General features: G+C 39.5%; 1 protein-coding gene across 4 annotated transcripts in view; it reads left to right on the forward strand.

The window, feature by feature from the left end:
* LOC140736154 (protein phosphatase EYA1-like) overlaps window positions 1–15,447 on the forward strand; it is a 279,757-nt gene that overhangs the window by 9,836 nt on the left and 254,474 nt on the right. The window lies entirely within an intron of this gene.

A 15,447-nucleotide genomic window follows, 5' to 3' on the forward strand; every position in this document is an offset into this window, starting at 1 on the left:
GTAAGTTAGTTAGCTCCTCAAGCCTACTCGTTATTTCATTTGATCTCAGCTGATCTGACCCAAGCCTAAATTTCTCTTTTGTGATAGTTACATATAGCTCATCATTCTTTAATCATTCAAAAAAAAATTAGCTATCTCCTCTTTGAAAAAAAAAATTCTTCACAATTCTCTCGGGCTGAGGTTTCCAAAGATTTACCACAATTTGCAAGGAGAAATCCCTGAACAGTTTTAAATGACTCGCTTCCTAATCTTCTAATTATGCTCCTCCTTCAAAGCACCCCATCAGTGGAAACATCTCTACATCTATCTATTCATGACGCTTTAGGATCTCATTCTTCTAGCTCCAAAGGAGGTACTGTAGATCAGATAAGACAAACTTCTAATCCCAGAAACTGGCATTGAGAAACTTTTCTGGATTACTTCCAATGCTAGAATTATCTTTATTTAAATATGAGGACCAAACATATACTGTACATTATACTAATGATGTGGCCTTGACAACATTCTGTTCATTTGTAAAAATAGTTTACTAATTTTAAAATCCTACCACCGATGCATAATAGCCAATTGTCTTCTTAGTAACTTGCTACATCTGCATACAAACATTTTGGATTTTATACGCAAGAACACCTAGATGCCTCTGTACTTCACTCATTTGCAAGATTTCTTCATTTAGAGAGTAGTCTTCCCTTTGATTCCTCTTTCTAAAGTGCATGACCTTACACTTTGCTGCACTCCATTTTCCAAGTTTTGTCCACGGTCGTAAACAATCTATGTTGCAGAGCTGGAAAATCCTCGTTGTATAACATCCTCTCATCTATTTTCATGTCATCAGCAAACTTGGACTCCTTTCACTCTTCCCCTTCCTTTACTTCACTACTATAATTATGGGTCAAGGACTGATTCTTGCGACACTCTATTAATTATGTACTTCCAATCTGAAAAAGTCTCATTTACTGTATATCAGCTCTCTGTATGATAATTAGTCCTCCATTCATGTTAATCAACACACCTTTAACTATCTGAATCTCTTATCTTGTGCGAAGTATGATTATATTAAATTGGTTTATATTTGTCACATATGGAGATGAGGAGGAATTTCTTTAGCTAGAGAGTGAGTGGTGAATCTGTGGAATTCTTTGCCACAGGCAGCTGTGGAGGCCAAGTCTTTATGTCTAGTTAAGGCAGAGTTTGACCACGTTCTTGATTGGTCAAGGCACAAAGGGATATGGGGAGAAGGCAGGAGATTGGGGCTGAGAGGAAAATTGGATCATACATGATGACATGGTGGAGCAGACTCAATGGGCCAAGTGCCTAATTCTACTCCTATATCTTATGGTCTTGCATTGTTTTCGGTGCAGAGTATTTCAATATAACAGTACATTGAGGTTAACAGATGAAGAATACTATGTTACTTTGGCAGAGGAAAAGCAGTGCAGGCAGACAATGAGGCAAAGGCCGTAATGAGCTAGATAGTGAAATCAAGAGTCCATCTTATTGTACTGGGGGACCATTCAAGAAGTTAGTAATGGGTATTTAATGATTTCATAGAATTGGATAGATTTATTGAATATCTGGGACTGGATAAAAGCCATTAGCTAAGTAAAATGGAGTTTATGATTCTTTGAAGGGGTTGATGATTATTTATTGAGCACATTGATGTGCAATTAAAGACAGTTCATGCTTGCTAAGTGCATCAGAACTGGTGAAAGCACTTCACATTTAATAAATGTATATCAGCAGGTGCAAAATTGCACTCAGAGCTGAGACAGTCTCCTATTTCCTTTCACCAATTAAATGGCTGTATGCAGATTGTCTGGAGAAGGCCCAGAGACTCCTGAACTTTACGTCGTTGTCATCTGCCACTATTAATTTCTGGCCATCTGTCAGACTAAGTACGCTCCAGATAGATGTTTCTATCTTTGTGCCTCAAGGACCCTATTAGTTAGAATACTTGATATTGAACTGGTTTCCAGTGAAATAAAATGTACGTAGCCAAAACGGGTTAGTTTTTGAAAAAGAGAAGCCAAAATTCCTGGTAGACTGCACATTCTCAGAACTTCAATGAGATACAAACTGCCTTGATAAATGTTGTGGCTCTGTACAGAGCTTAAATTCTCAAACAGTGAAGTCAGATTGAATCACAGCAAGGAACGTTTTTTTTTGTGTAATAAAGATTTGATAACTTAAACATAGTGGACTAGTTTTCATGAACCACATGCACAAGATGGAAGGAAAGCAAATTGGCATTTTAATGCATTAATATTGGTCTAGGATATATTGGAGAAGTGCTTCTATGTGGTACCATCTGCTAGATGTCCATTATACCATTCTTAAACTAGGAGAAAAACGTTTATACTGCAAGCGGCTAGGTGCTGTGAGGTGGTAATGGGGCAGCAAGGACAACAGAACATCTGTGACTTTGGTGACTTATGGGACCAACTACTCCTCTTAAGCAAAGATAGAGAAGGCAACAGAGGAATGATGGAGAAGGAGGAAACATGGATAGCATCCAATTAAAAAGGAAGGCCATCAAAGAAAAGGTTGGCATAAGAAAGGGAATAGTAACAGAAGGGAAATATGTGATAAAGGAGAAGGAAAAATAAGACAGAAGATGTTATAGCTTTAAAAAATACATAGGATCGATTTACCACTTGTAAAATCAAGACTCCATGGTTTCATTTGCTCTCTTTCTGAGCCTCTGAATGGCATTGCAAGGACATAAATCTCATCTTTAAAACAGTACTTATGTTGTTAACTACCGGCCTTGACTTCCTGCACAGAGGTTGATTTCTTTAATGGTGCAAATACAGTGATTTCTTGAAACAGATGTGGTGTTGACATTGATCTCCGGATTTTGCAACACTAATAGAGAGGTGACGCAGCCAACGGCTCGCCATGAATTGCTATTTTCTTTTACGCAATAACGTTGGAGTACACATTTATCACACTATTATTTCCTCGTTAAATTCTGGACCATTTATCAGGCAAATGTTTGAATAATTATAATGGAAATTTTGTATTAATGACTTTGAATGCAAGTGATATATAAAGAGGCTTACAACTTGAATTGTGTATCAGACATGGCAGGGGCTGGCATTTTGAATTCCCATGCAATGATCATTATAGCAGCAAGTTCTTTGAGCTATGGACAATGGTGGTTCTAGAAGATTAACTACTTAGAATATTTCACAATTTTTTTGTTTTTTTTTCAAATAACCTCCCTTCTGATTTCAATTTATTGCCTAATAACTTTGTGAATAATTTACTGCATATATTTAGTTACAAGAGAATCATAAAATAGTTAGCTTAACATCGGTATCCAGCCATAACACAACTTATTATTAGCACTCACTTAAAAAGGACAAAGCATAATACAGTCTAATTTTCTTTTGCTATTTAAAAATACCACATTATTAATAAATGGTAAAAGTAAAAACAGAAAATAAAGGAAACAGTGGTCTAGGTAGCCTATGCAGAGGGAGAAATAGAGTTAATGTTTCAAGTCGATATAATTTTAAACTGTTAAGTTAATGTAGTAAAGAGTCAGGAAATAAGGTTAGGTCATGTCTGTTAGTTTTCTTTTGAGTAAGTGGCTGATAGAATGGGTATTATACAGTTTTGAGAAGGTGTTTACTGGGATGGCAGAGATATCTTGATATATCTAAGGTGTATGATAGTACAATCTAATAGTGACATGCAAAAAAAAAAGATAAAATGCTGCAAAACTTACCAAATCAGATGGTATTTGTTGAGAGAGAAAAACAGGGTTAATGTTTAAGGTCATTAATTTTGAGAGGAAGTTGGCTAAGTGACAGAGAATACAGACTAGTGGTTAATGGACAAATACATCCTAACATTTTTTTTAAAAGTACATTAACCACTGCTCGTCTGGATCTGGCACTAAGGACACAACATGAAAACTGGCATAAATAAGAAAGAAGAATGTAAGTGCCTTAAGGAGGATATAAACAACTTTGTAGATTGGGAAGATAAATGCCAGATGAAATTCAATATGGAGAAATGTAGAGTGGTGCATTTTAGGAGTAGCTAAAAGGATGGTTTAAACATGGTAAACGGGAAAACTTTGATGGAGAAAATGATAAAGTGAAGCTTAGACATTCAAGTACAGACAACAGTATATAGATGAATTTGTAATAAAGTATACATATATATCTCAGATTCTTCAATCATGGAATCAAGTTCAAAAGAAAAGACCCAATAAGTTTAGAAAAACAGGATGTAGAATGCTAAACAATAGAAAGTCTGCAGATGCTGGAAGTCTAAAGTAACACACAGAATGCTGGAGGAATGCAGCAGGTCAGGCAGCATCTATGGAAAAGAGTAAACAGTCGACGTTTCGGGCTGAGACCCTTCTTCATTGAAGAGGATGTAGAAAACATATGGAATGCATTTAATTTAGGATGATGGCACTATGGTCAGGTTGTAGAAGAAATTTACTGAGAAACTGGGGGTATGATATTTGCTTTAAGTTTCACATTGATTCCTTCCATAAATGTGAAATCAATTAAGAAGAGATCTGCTGTAGTTGTGAATATTAGAGTTATGAATAGTAGGCCATAAAGTCATAAGACATGAGAGCAGAATTCATTCATTTGGCCCATTGAATCTTTTCAGCCATTCAATCATGGCTGATTTATTATCCCCCTCAACACCACTCTCCTGCCTTCGCCATAGACTTGACACCGTGACTAATCAAGGCCCTATCAATCACCACAGAAGCCATTCTTCAGCCAATTTGATTCACTCCATGTGATATCAAAAAAGGGCCAAATGATTCTAGTAACTTGCAGCATTGCTATGTGCCTGAAGATGTGGAAGTTTGTCTAGATTTGTTATAAAAAAGCAGCACAGATTCAACACAGCACATACAAAATGCTGGAGAAACTCAGCAGGTTAGGTGGAATCTATGGAAAAAAGAAAACAGGCGATGTTTCTGGCCAAGACCTTTCTTTTACTCTTTTCCATAGACGCTGCCTAATCTGCTGAGTTCCTCCAGCATTTTGTGTGTGTTGCTTTGAATTTCCACCATCTGCAGACTTTCTCATGTTTGTGATTTACCAATTCAACCCAACTAATTATTACACAACTAGTCTACTCTCATTAATCAGTAAAATGATGAAATCTAATATTGACAGTACTGTACTCACCAATAACCTACCTATCGCCACCTGGTTCAGACCACTCTACATCAGACCTCTTCACACCTTGGTTGAAAGAGCTTAATTTCAGGGGTGGGCTAAGTCTCCAGCCTTGCAAGCAATGAGTGCAGCATCAAGGGGCCTGGGTAATCTTTAATTCCGTGAGCAATGGGCAAACATTCCAGCAAATGGAGTCACTTCCCACACAAAGGAAGATGGCTGTAGTTTCTGGACATCAATTATTGCAGGGTAATATCCTCAGGATATTGTTCCAGGGCCTAATGCTGCTCCACAAGTATCTTTCCATAATGTGGTCTGAAGTGGGGAGGTTTGCTCTGTTCTGTTCCATTTTCAGCCCCTCAGCAGATGAAGCAGTCCTTTCAGCAAGACAAGGACAACATTCAGATATAGGCTGATGTGGAAAGGAACACTCACACCTAAAAAAAGCACCAAGCAAGAACTATTTCCAAGAGGTTCTAACTCACTTATTCTTGATTTTTGTTGGCAGTGCCATTGCCAAATCCCCCACCAAGAACATCTTGGGAGCCACCAGTGATCAGAAATTCAGTTGGTCGGGCCACATAAGTAGTGTTGCTAGCAGGTCAGAGGCTGCATGTTCTGTAGTAACTGACTCATTTCTTGATGTCCCCTTTCCACCATCTACAAGGGCCAAGTCAAGAGTGCGATGTAATACTTTCCTCTTCCTCTGGATGAGTGCAGCTCCGGCAACTTTCAAGAAAAAAAGTCAAAGTTCAGAGTTCAAAGTACATTTATTTTTGAAATATACTTATGTCACCATTTACATAATTTCTTGCAGACTTTCACAGTAGAACAAAAAATACAATAGAATTAATGAAAACTACCCACAAAGACTGAATGAACAAGCAATGTGCAAAAGAAGATAAATTGTGTGAAACAAAGTAAAAATAATAATACTGAGAACATGAATTGCAGAGTCCTTGAAAGTGAGCCCATTTTTCTTGCAGACCTTCATAGTAGATCAGTAAAATACAATAGAATCAAAGACAAACCACACACAAAGACTGACAATCAATGTTCAAAAGAAGACAAACTGCAAATATAAAAAGAAACAAATTATAATAAAAAATAAATATGTAAATAAATAACACTGAGAACGTGATCAGTAGAGTCCTTGAAAGTGAGCCCATCGGTTGTAGAAGCAATTCAAAGTTGAGATGAGTGGAGTTATCCATGTCGGTTCAGGTGCCTGATTGTTGAAGGGTAATAACTGTTCCGAACCTAGTGGTGTGGGACTCAAAGCTCTTGTACTTCACGGCATTCAGAGTCTAGCAGCCTACTTCACATCACCTCATTTTAACCGCCCTAAACATTCATTCTTTTCACCCAAAGTGCACAGCGGCAGAACTGTGTTCCATCCAGAGGGAGAGCTTAGGGTGCTCAGGTGATTGCTGAGGGTGCTCCTCCAGATCCTCAGCTTTTGATATCAAGGATATCAAAGCATAGCAGGCGCATGGGAATACCACTACATGCAAGTCCTTCTCAATCATAAACTATCCTGGAGGGATTAGTGTTTGGGTGTTTTTAAAATTTGCTTTTTAGCTGGTTTGGCACAACATTGTGGACCGAGTACCCTGTTCCTGTGCTGTGCCGTTCTATGGTCTATGTTTCTTCATCATTGCTTGGGTCTAAATCCCGCTGCCACCACCCCTACCCCCCACCAGCCAACAACACCGTGTGAATGCCTTCATTCACTTGAAGAAATGAAGCAATTCAAGAAGATGGCCCACAGTCCATACGCTCAACGTCCACTGTATTTGGTACATCTGTACACCTGCTCATTAATGCACATGTCTAATCAGCCAATCATGTGGCAGCAACTCAATGCATAAAAGCATGCAGACATGGTCAAGAGGTTCAGTTGTTGTTCAGGTCAAACATCAGAGTGGGGAAGAAAAGCAATCTAAGTGACTTTGTCTGTAGAATGGTTGTTGGTGCCAGCCAGGGTGGTTTGAATATGTCAGAAACTACCGATCTTCAGGGATTTTCGCACACAACAGTCTCTAGAGTTTAAAATCCAGTGAGTGGCTGTTCTGTGGAAAAATGCTTTATTAATGAGTGAGGTCTGGAGAATGGCCAGACTGCTTCAAGCTGACAGGAAGGCATCTCTGAATGCACAACACAGCAAAGCTTGAAATGGATGGTCTACAGCAGCAGACGGCCACACCGGGTTCCACTCCTGTACCTACTAAAGTAGTCACTGAGTATATAAATGGCAATTACTCAAGGGCAACACACACAAAATGCTGGAGCAGCTCTGCAGGTCAGGCAGCATCAACAGAATCTCCTCTGTTTACGATTTACAGAAGGGCAATAAATGGTGCACTGGCCAGTCACACCCATGTCCTTGAAGTTAATAAACGTAAAAGTAAAATGGATGGCGTGAGAGATTGGGAAGATTTGTTTCAAAGAGGCTTGTTGTGGAATGAAATGCCTTGCCAGAGTTCTCCTGGAAGTGAAATCTGTAGTAATTGAAAAATCTGGACTCTAGATAAATATTTGAAAAGCAGCAACCAGGAGTGTGATTGTATGCAAAGTGCTTTCCGAGAACTGAACCTTCCAAGATGGGTCCGTTCAAGAAAATATTTGCCTTCCATAATTTCTGTTGCTTCCAAATGTTTTACAGTCATTTTTTGCTTTTGAAATGTCAATGGTATTGTACAGCTGTTATAATCCTGGCGTTTTCTACACAACTTCCCTGTGGATTATGTGTTTTTTCCCTGGGTGCTCCAGTTTCCTCCCACAGTCCAAAGACATACTGGGTAGGCTAATTGGTCATTGTAAATTGTCCTGTGATTAGCTTAGGGTTAATTTGGGATTGTCAAGGGCCGCTCAAAGGGCTGGAAGCGCCTATTCTGCGCTGTATCACAAAATTAATAAAGTAATAAATAAAAATCCCATAGATACGCTCAATAGAAACTTTGAACTAATTATTGGAAGATAACAAGGAAACAAACTGCTTTAATTGTGAGGAGGATTATAACAATGCATTTTCACAATGCTCTGTGGAAGATTATAGCTTGGCATTTCCACATCGCACTGTGGTACTACAGGGTCAGGGACTTGCGGAAATTACAATGAATGTGTTTCCAATACAGCGTAGATGGAGATGTTTCTGTGGGTGATGACATCATACACCATTGACATTATTTTATGTAATTGATTAGAATGGCTTGCAGAATATTTTTTTTCATGAAGACATTGTCTCCCTAACCTAATCCAGCTGTGTTTTGTTCGAAGGCCAGCAGCATTCTCACTATGTGTGTTCTTTTTTGGACAGGACCACCACAGGCAAGTGAGCTTGTTCAAAATATATTCTATCGACTGGCCAAAAAAAAGATGAATTTTAATGTGAACTGTATAACATCTTAAGGCTGTTAAAACCTAAACGGATTATTACAACTTCTTATGAGCTCCCAGTGCTACAGAACTACTCCATTACAATGTAGCTCAGTTTCCAATGCATTCAAAAGGCTGCAATGGTTATGGGGAGAAGGCAGGTAAATGGGATTAACCGTGATTGAATAGTGCAGCAGACTCGATGGACTGAATGGCCTAATTCTGCCCCTATGTCTTGTGGTTTTATGGTCTTATGGATCAACATTTGAATAGCATTGGAATAATGGTTTATTAAGTTGCCAGAATCAGTTATTACTGTGAACAACCATCTGCTTCAGTTGTGGAAGCCAACAGATTAAATGGTAGGAAATAGTATAGGGTACATTGACATGTACAGGTTAAAATACAATGGCTGCCTCTTCCTCCAACTTCTGCTTTGCGATTGGAATTAGAATTGTAAACACAAAAGATTCTGCAGATGTTGGAAATGCAGTGTAACACATAACAAAAAGCTGGAGGAACTCAGCAGGCCAGGCTGCATCGATGGAGAGGAATAAAGATCCAACATTTTGGGCCAGGAAGGGGGATGAAACCAGAATGTGAAGGTGGGGGTGGGGGGGAGAGGGAAAGGAAGCCAAGCTGGCAGGTGATAGGTGAAGACAGGTGAGGGGGAGGAGAATAGGAGGAGATCCCCACCTATCAGATCCCTCCTTCTTCAGCTCTTTACGTCTTCCACCTATCACCTCTCAGTTTCTTATTTAATTCTGGCCCCCTTCCCCACTCAACTTCTGCCATACCTGACAATGGATAGCCAGTACCTTTTTTTCCTGGGTGGAAGTGGCACCGGGGCATAATTTTAAGGTGATTGGAGGAAGTATAGATGGGATGTCAGAGGTAGGTTGTTTTTACATGGAGAGTGATATGCACTGCCAGGGGTGGTGGTAGAGGCTGATACATTAGAGAGATTTTAAGAGGCACATGGATGAAGGGAAAATTGAGGGCTATGTTGTTAGGAAAGCATTGGTCTTGGAGTAGGTTAAAGTGTTGGCTCAACATCATGGGCTGAAGGGCCTGTACTGTGCTGTACTCTTCTATGTTCTATATTCTAATGGTTTGGATTATGTGGCAATTTAGATGAATGGAGTTCTGTTAACGACACTCCATTAAAAACAATTAAATTAATAGCTAGAAGTACCATGGCAATTTTGGAGGATTTAATTTCTATTCATGTTCCATTAACTCATCACCAGCCCAATGTAAATCGCTGCAAACACAACTAATTGACTACAAGAAAAAATATGGTCTTGTTAAGTTTATTCTGATATGAATCCTCCAGAAAAACCACAGGGACACCAAAAACCAGACTAAACATCCATTTACAAAAATGCTACTAACTAAAAGATTGATGCTATCAATCATTACCAACATCCTTCTCTGCAATGCTGCCCTGAAACCTACAAAGAAAGTGGTATGTGTTTCATAGAAAGAGTAAATCACAAAGCAAATGGATTTTAAAAATGAGCATATGAGTCTTAGATGTGGTTAAATCAATGCATTATGCACCATGTCACAAAATTACTTATTTTGCACGAGACATAGCTTTTAATTTTTTTCTCGAGATATATTATTAAACATATAAATAATTCTTTAAAGAAAAGACTAATGAAGTCTTTTAAACAAGGAATTTGGGAATGAATTGGAACATGAATAGAAATTAAATCCCCAAAAATTGCTTTGGTACATTTCATATTAATTTGATTACTTTTAATGAAATATTGTTAACACAAATCTTTGCAAAATAAAGTACAGTATCTTCCTTTGCATTCTTCAGAGTCTGGAAAGTCTATAAACTGTGGTGTTAAGAGGGAAATAGTGATCACCAATATCACATTACATCAATCAAAAGCACTTCAAATAGAATCAGTTCCATTTTGGCCGTTAATGTTCTGGGATCTATCCCATTTAGATTGTACACTTGTGGATGTAACTTATAGGTTATGTTTTGGATATGATTCTTCCCTTGTGCCTTGGAAAATTCTGTAGAAACTTTTGAATGTGATTTTTTTCTTTTATTTTCTAGTGTGGAGCTTTAAATTATGGTTGGAAAGATACCAGTGATTGTACATGCAAATCATGGCTTCTGTTAGCAGATCTATGCAATAAGTTAACACTAATTCTGATGATCTAATGGATTCCAGCATACTCTAATATTATTGCAAGTGGCATCTTAATGTATCATTACAAAATAGTCTGGTGGAGCAAGAGATTCAAGCACAGTCCTTCTACAAAATTAAGATGAGTTATTTCTTGGTCCATCTTGTGTCCTTACTCTTGTCTGATCTGGAGGAAATAATAGTTGAGTGCATTTGTGTGATGGACTGAGGGTTACGGACACTTTTGAATATAACCAAGTTCCTATAACATTATTAATTTCAGAAGTGAAATGCAAGGCTTATTGAGAAAGTAAGGAGGCATGGAATCCAAGGGGACATTGCTTTGTGGATCCAGAACTGGCTTGCCCACAGAAGGCAGAGTGGCTGTAGATGGATCATATTCTGCATGGAGGTCGGTGACCAGTGGTGTGCCTCAGAGATCTGTTCTGGGACCTTTACTCTTTGTGATTTTTATAAATGACCTGGATCAGGAAGTGGAGGGATGGGTTAGTAAGTTTGCTGATGACACTTCACTTGACTTGAAAAGTTGGGTGTGTTGTGGATAGTGTAGAAGGCTTTCAGAGGTTACAGCGGGACATTGATAGGATGCAAAACTGGGCTGAGAAGTGGCAGATGGAGTTCAACCCAGATAAGTGTGAAGTGGTTCATTTTGGTAGGTCAAATATGATGGCAGAATATAGTATTAATGGTATGACTCTTGGCAGTGTGAAGGATCAGAGGGATCTTGGGGTCAGAGTCCATAGGACACTCAAAGCTGCTGCGCAGGTTGACTCTGTGGTTAAGAAGGCGTATGGTGTATTGGCCTTCATCAATCGTGGAATTGAATTTAGGAGCCGAGAGGTAATGCTGCAACTATTTAGAACCCTGGTCAGACCCCACTTGGAGTACTGTGCTCAGTTCTGGTCACCTCACTACAGGAAGGATGTGGAAACCATAGAAAGGGTGCAGAGGAGATTTACAAGGATGTTGCCTGGATTGGGGAGCATGCCTTATGAGAATAGGTTGAGTGAACTCAACCTTTTCTCCTTGGAGCGACAGAGGACGAGAGGTGACCTGATAGAGGTGTATAAGATGATGAGAGACATTGATTGTGTGGATAGTCAGAGGCTTTTTCCCAGGGCTGAAATGGTTGCCACAAGAGGACACAGGTTTAAGTTGCTGGGGAGTAGGTACAGAGGGGATGTCAGGGGTAAGTTCTTTTACACAGAGAGTGGTGAGTGTGTGGAATGGGCTGCCAGCAACGGTGGTGGAGGCGGATATGATAGGGTCTTTTAAGAGAGTTTTGGATAGGTACATGGAGCTTAGAAAAATAGAGGGCTATGGGTAAGTCTAGTAATTTCTAAGGTAGGGACATGTTTGGAAGGGCCTGTATTGTGCTGTAGGTTTTCTATGTTTACTCCTATGAGTAGCAGAACTAGTGTCCTCACTCTCTCCAATTTTAGTGATCATTGTGTCACATCAGTTTTATGTGCTTTTCATGCCAATGATTGCAACTATATGGTATTAGTTGCCATATTGAATGATTTCTGTATATTTTCCTACTGATAGACAAATTGACTTTATGGATGTCTGTTTTAAACCAGGGGATGGCCTATAGATGCTCACAACTACTGTTGCAATAATATTTACAGCCTGAATTTTTATACATGTATCTAGCAACTTCAATGCAATGTACTGTACTTCAGCACGGTACCGTAGTGGTTAGCACAAAGCTTTACAGTACCAGTGACCCAGGTTCAATTCCCACTGCTCTCTATAAGAAGTTTGTACGTTCTCCCCATGACCGTGTGGGTTTCCTCTGGGTGCTCCAGTTTCTCTCATAGTCCAAAGGCGTACTGGTTGGTAGGTTAATTGGTCACTGAAAATTGTCCTGTGATTAGGCTACGGCTAAATTGGGGTTTGCTGGGCAGTGTGGATTGAAAGGCCAGAAAGAACTATTTCATACTGTATTTCAATAAATAAATAAAATATTATTTTATGAAGTGTAAGTAAAGAGAAAGAGGGATAGGGAGTTAGAGAGAGAGGGTTCCAGACGTTAAGAAAAAGAGAGGGTAGGGACCCATTAGCAGAATGCAATGGCAACCGAAGGAGAAACAAGATCAGAGATGTGCCAGATAACAATAATGTGCAACAGAAACAAAGACACTCTATTTCACCATGCACAGTGCACACCAATCGCCCTTTTCACTATACGGACAAAAGGAAATTTCATGTTATCCATTCATCAACAAATTTATTCATAACAATTTTGTAGTGAAATTACTTTTTAACATATCTCTAAGTATAGTTTACCAACACGTTTCAAATCCTGATTGACTAAATATGTAAATACTGTTCCAGTGCTCAGGCCCTCTACTCCTTCAGCTGGTCCAGACCACTAATCATTTTCTAATAGGCTGGAATTTACATTGTTTATGCAGCAGTGCCAATGATGAGCACTGATATGCCTAACACAACATGGTCCATGTAGCTGAATCTCTTTCCTCAATTGCTTCCCCCCCCACCCCCCCACCACATGCCAACCCCAACCCCACCTCCCCATGCTGAAATTGCAGTAAGACATCACAGCAATCGTGTTTATAGAATTTGGGTATTACAAAGTACAGGAAAAGGGCCTTTGCTCCAACCACCTAGCACCCAATTTCCACCAATCTTAAACCAATCCCTGCAACATTCTCACTGACGTTTCCCCAATTCCAACATTCACCAGGGTCAATTCAAAATGGCAGATTAACCTATCAACCAGCATGTCTTTGGGATGTGGGATAGAACTGGAGAATGTGAAAACCCTACACAGGCAGAGGCCAGGACTTATGCTGCATGTTGGAACTGTGAGGCATTATCTCTTCCAGCTGTACCACTGTGCTGAGGTTGGAACTATATTTGTGAATCAGCTCATCCGAGCCCAGTTTGTCCCTACATCAGGACCACATTTCATTGCATTGTAGCGAAGCTCAGGAAGTGTGTAGTATCATTGTAATAATGGAGACAAGCCTCAGATGCAAAATTTAAAAAATGCTTACAGCACCTGTGAATGTTGGTAGATTTTTTGCCCAATCAGTGCATCATCATAATTATGTGCCGCATCATATGACATGGACAATCATGGTCTCATGGCTAGGATTATTCCTGGCAAATTTTCTACAGAAGTGGTTTGCCATTGCCACCTTCTGGGCAGTGTCTTTACAAGACGGGTGACCCCAGCCATTATCGATACTCTTTAGAGATTGTCTGCCTGGCATCAGTGGTTGCATGACCAGGACTTGTGATGAGCACCAGCTGCTCCTACAACCATCCACCACCTGCTGTCATGGCTTCACGTGACCCTCATCCAGGGGCTAAGCAGGTGCTACACCTTGCCCAAGGGTGATCGGCAGGTTATGTACGAAGGAGCACCTGGAGCACCTTTCACTTCCTTTGGTATAGATGTATCTCTAGCCCACAAACCAAATATATATATATATATATTTGCCCAGCAGTTGAGTAAACTCACATGCAGTGATGAATACACTTGACAGAGTTGTTGTAGAGAACTTGCTGGGGAGCAGGGTAACGACCCAAAGTCCTTGATATCAATAAGCTGGCAGTTCTTAAGATCGACTAATAGTCTTTGGGCACAAAGGAAATCTGCACTGAGCAAGGGTCTTGCCACTTTAACAGGCAAATATTTTATATATGTATAAAATCAGGTTTAATATCACTGGCATATATTGTGAAATTTAACTTCATGGCAACAGTACATTGCAATATATGATAAATACAGAAAAAACTGAATTACAATACATATATATGTATGTAAAATAGTTAAACTAAAAATAGTGTGAAAACAGGAATAATTTAACAAAAGGTGAGGTAGTGTTCACGGGTTCAATGTCCATTTAGGAATCAAACGGCAGAGGGGGAGAAGTTGTTCCTGAATCTCTGAGTGTGTGTCTTCAGGTTTCTGCACCTCCTTCCTAATGGTAAGAATGAGAAGAGAGTATGTCCTGGGTGATGGGGGTCTGAGGGACTGTTCTTTGAAGATGTTTGGATACTACAGAGGCTAGTTCTCAAGATAGAGCTGACTAATTTTACAGCTTTCTGTAGTTCCTTTCAATCCTGTGCAGTAGCCTCCATTCCACCATCCTGCCCCCGCTCCCCATACCAGACGGTGATCAGCCCGTCCAAGGTACATCTGTAGAAGTTTTCGAGTGTTTTATGGATTGCGGCCTGTGACCTACCAATGAGTGCGTACAAGTATTAAGCCTCCTCCCACCCCTCTTACCTAATCCATTAACAAAATCTTCAAAAGATGTTCATCGACTTTAAATGCTAATCTTGATGTCACAAGTAATGTACTTTTTTTCAGGTGAATAGACTCCCAATCATGGAAACAGGATACTGATTATGGAAGTAAATTTGCAGACCAAGTATCTTGATTTCCTGATTGTGCAAGTGGAGAACCAATTATGCAGACATAGCAACTGAACATCTATACATGAGTTCCCAATTGGCTACTAATCATGTAAATGCAACTTTATTCCTGTAACTGCTACTCCTGATTGTATAATGAGGCTCCTCACTGTGCAAATAGCAATCCTGTAAATTTGGTTCCTCCTTACATAAACAGGATTACCAGATCAAGTAGATACCATGATTGGTTGTACGGACATATCTCTTTATCTTGTAAAGAGAATCTCTAGAAATGTGAGCACTTGTAACCACAAATGACGTTACTGGTCCATTGAATGGCA

The sequence above is a fragment of the Hemitrygon akajei genome, chromosome 11 (genome assembly GCF_048418815.1).
Source record: "Hemitrygon akajei chromosome 11, sHemAka1.3, whole genome shotgun sequence".
NCBI lineage: Eukaryota > Metazoa > Chordata > Chondrichthyes > Myliobatiformes > Dasyatidae > Hemitrygon > Hemitrygon akajei.